The sequence below is a fragment of the Volvox carteri genome (assembly GCF_000143455.1).
Source record: "Volvox carteri f. nagariensis unplaced genomic scaffold VOLCAscaffold_4, whole genome shotgun sequence".
NCBI lineage: Eukaryota > Viridiplantae > Chlorophyta > Chlorophyceae > Chlamydomonadales > Volvocaceae > Volvox > Volvox carteri.
In genome coordinates, this window is record NW_003307547.1 from 2716637 (window position 1) to 2720934 (window position 4298).

Genomic DNA, 4298 nt, shown 5'->3' on the forward strand with positions numbered 1-4298 from the left:
ACCTGGGCTCCCAGGCTCCCGGGCTTCCAGGCCCCCAGGCTCCCAGGCCCCCAGGCTCCCAGGCTCCCAGCCCCCCAGGCTCCCAAGCTCCCAGGCTCCCAGGTCCCTAGGCTCCCAGGCCCCCAGGCTCCCAGGCTCCCAGGCCCCCAGGCTCCCAAGCTCCCAGGCCCCCAGGCTCCCAGGACCCCAGGCTCCCAGGTCCCCAGGCTCCCCGGCCTCCAGGCTCCCAAGCTTTCAGGCTCCCAGGCCCCCAGGCTCCCAGGCCCCCAAGCTCCCAGGCCCCCAGGCTCCCAGGTACCAGGCTCCCAGGCCCCCAAGCTCCTAGTCCCCCAGGCTCCCAGGCCCCCAGGCTCCCAAGCTCCCAGGCTTCCAGGTTCCCAAACTCCCAGGCTCCCAGGCCCCCAGCCTAACAAGCTCCCAAGCTCCCAGGCCCCCAGCCTAACAAGCTCCCAAGCTCCCAGGCCCCCAGGCTCCCAGGTACCAGGCTCCCAGGCCCCCAAGGTCCTAGGCCCCCAAGCTCCTAGGCCCCCAGCCTAACAACCTCCCAAGCTCCCAGACCCCCAGCTAACAAGCTCCCAGGCCCCCAAGCTCCCAGGCCCCCAGGCTCCCAGGCCCCCCAGGCTCCCAGGCCCTCAGGCTCCCACACCCCCAGGCTCTCATGCTCCTAGTAACACAAGCTCCCAACGAAAGCAAATGGACTTCTCAATTTTGAATGTATAGCGACGTGAAGTTCGACCCTTCATAGTGGACCGGAAAGAGCATGGCACTCCCTTAGGGAGCCGGAGAAAGCTGTTTACATCGAACTATCCAGTCATAAGAAGCCATTATCCTAATTCTGTAGGAATCAAGACAATTTAAACGTGGAAATCCACTCTGGAAGCAAATGGACTTCCCATTTTCGAATGTACAGCGAAAGTAGTCAAGCGACTGTATGCCGTGCATAAGCAGTCTGGAAAGGATTTGAACTTCATGCTATTTAGCCCAGCACAAGTAATATCCAACCTTGACCACGGATCTGGAGCAACCGCTGACGGAAGAGAAGAAATGAACACTGAACACAACATAACACAAAAATGCAAAATATACACGGACATAAAGTTAAAGAAATGAATACGACTTAGCCAGCTTGGCTGCTGGACTGCCATGCTTGCACAGTCGAACTACCTCGCTCACATAGACCGCGGTTAGCTGCTTGCATGAATAAACAGAATGGTTCCACCTCAAATATATTTGCCGTTGGTGCCTTTCATTTGCGCCAGCCAATCTCTTGGCAGTACAGCGGCGACCCACAGGCAGGATCTGTACCTGTCTCATTGTGCATTGCCACTTATTGCAGCATCAAACTAACAGGTGTTATCGTCTTTGTAATAAATTACCTTACTCAGGATCAAGAGTCTCTGGCTGTGCTATAGTTGGCTCCAGCCCGACCGTACTCTCTAACTATGGTTAACCTCATAGGTCAAATCTCTAAAGATGCTTAAGAGGAATATCACAATGGAAGCCAATGATGATTTTGTGGGTGGATTTGGGATGCAGCCCACGCAGCCGTCGGACAATAGGCGCAGGATGCACGAGGTCCAGCTGCAGCTATGATGCAGCCAACGAATGACAAGTGAGTGGCATCATCAGCCATTGCACTTGTTCATTAGATGAGCGGTACATTTTAAACGTGCCCAGCAACGTTTGCAGTGCTGCTGGTGATAAGGCCACCAAAGCGTTTGAGGAATTCCTGGCCGTCAGTGGAATGGAATATGACGACTTTGCCGAGTTCTATGGCAACTTGGCAACAAAGGACTTCACCATCGCGACCACGCTCCTCATGCCATGGCTGCACACCTGGGCAGCACCAAACCCAAGCAACAACCCAAAGTATGATGTTGTCTCATGAGAAGTAGTAAAATTGGGCTTGCGTGCTAGACATTGCAACTGCTTGCTTGCATGATCTGCAGGACTCAAACGAGGGGGTTGCAACCCCATATGGTAAACTTGCTTCAGCAGGCATGTGTACAGAAGCGAGAAACGGGAGCTGCAGATGGCATCATCCACCAAAGCTCTGCCTACGATGAAGAAAGGTGACATAAGCATGATGCCGCTCTGCCTGAGATATGGGTGCCGGTTAAGCCATTGAGGATGGAGGCATATGTTGGCTACTGGCTCATATCACGGGGCATGACACGTGAATAGTGACCACTGGTGAGTTGTTCTCTGGGGGAAATCATGATGTAACAGGTTGATTAAGGCAACTACCCAGGTTTAAACAGGAAGAAGCCGTTGAGGAAGTATGTTGGTTACTAGCTGATACACGGAACTAAGACTTGGGAATGGTGAGATGTTCCCAGCTGGGGAAGTTATGATGGAATGGGTTGGTTTTAGGCAAGTATCCTAGTTACGACCTGAGTTCGATTCCCGGGCATGCTTTTTCTGCTTGGGAGGTGATAGCTGTGACTACAAGTATCTACACAGTTACGTTCATCACTCTGATTTTGAGGGGGGGTAATTGTCATTCATGTGCAAGCAAACAAGGGCAACTGCAGTTTTTGGATTTTGTGTCAAATTACCTCTTGCTGCATATATTCTGTATGGAGTCTCCTATACAGGGTTTGGGTGTATTTAACTTCTGATGGGCATGTTTGTCTGTCTACAGGGCCCACCCAGCAACCTGCAGCTGCTGTGGACAACACCACATGCTTTCCCCACCACACATCAGCACGCAGAGTCAGTGGAGGGTTAAAGCAGTAGTAAGGTGTGTGGCATAAAACTGCATTCTAAGTTCCACATCACAGTCATTGCAGTTCTTGATGGTCTGACAAAGGTGCTATTGTATGCCCCTGCCTGATCTTTGCTGCATACAGGCTCACAAGCTGCTTGTGGAGGACTGCTGCTGCAGCAATGTCTTGTAGTGTTAACTAACAGCGATAGAGGACTAATACTAGGCATGACTACCAGAAGGTGTTAGGGTGGATAGTGCATGTGACCTATGATGTAGCATGTTTTGAGGCAAATTTTGTTGAGAGATGGATGAGCTGCAGCTGGATGCACCCAATATGAAACTGTTTGGAGCTGTTTAGAAGCTTCTGCTGCAGCAGCTGCTGCATACAGGCTCACAAGCCGCTTGTGGAGAAGCTACTGCTAGCAGCAGCGCTGCTGCACTGTACAGTCACTGTACAGACTTGTCTTGGAGTGTTAACTGACGGTGATGGAGGACTACTTCTAGGCATGAATACCAGAAAGTGTTAGGGTGGATAGAGCGCTTCTGAGCTATAATGTAGCATGTTTTGAGGCAAATTGTTGACAGATCGATGAGCTGCAGCTGCAGCAGCCGCTGTTGTGGAAATGTTTGGTGCTGTTTGGAAGCTGCAGATTGTTTGGAAGCTGCAGCTGCTTCAGCTGAAGCAGGCAATGCATATGGCTTAATGTTGTTACATAGCAGGACTTGGGAATTTCGTATGCATGTAGCTGCTGCTAGGCGACGTGTATATGTAAAATTATGAATCCACGTACATCCCTACCCCTATGGCAGCCAAACGACGTGTTATGGAGAGACGGGTTGCGGCACAGTTGATACCCCGTAGCGGCCCAGTGGCGGGGCAGTAGCTCGTGTGGGAGCACTGCCCCGCTACTGGGTCGCTACGGGGTCGCTACTGGGTCGCTATGGGGTCGCTATGGGGTCGCCACGGGGTCGCTATGGGGTCGCTACGGGGCTCAGGAGTAACTAGTCCAGTTGCTAAGGGGGGGGGCCGTAACACGCAGTTTGGCTGCCATAGGGCATGTCCACAACATTGAATAAGCACTGGTCGGTCCCTCCATATTCACCATGCAGGAAAACATCGTGCACGACACCGACAAGGTGTCCGTCTTCATTATGCACAGGGTGAACAACAGCAAGAAGACCTCCATGGTATTGCCCAGTGGTACCATTAAGGTTGGCAAGGAGCTAAAGAAGCACACGGTCGTAGAGCTTCCAGTGCAGAGCCTACTTGGCAGATTCAACAAGCAGCAGGTCAAGGAGTGGGCTTTCTCCCATGGCTGCACAAATGTTCTATGGAATGACTCCATGGTCCAGTACAAGGGCAAGCTGGCGTTGGTTGCTTAGACAGGTTCCATGATGAGCAGGGATACAGAGAAAGTGGGCAGCTGCAGTCTAGGGCCACATATGTGGTTCAGTGGTGTGTAGTAGGTGTTCACTAGGAAAAAAGGAAGCAGTGCAGTAGTAGTGTGGAACAGGTCACAGGTGAAGGTTGATGAAGAACATGTATGTATAATTGCATGCCAAGACAAGGTACTGATATTGCTGTGAT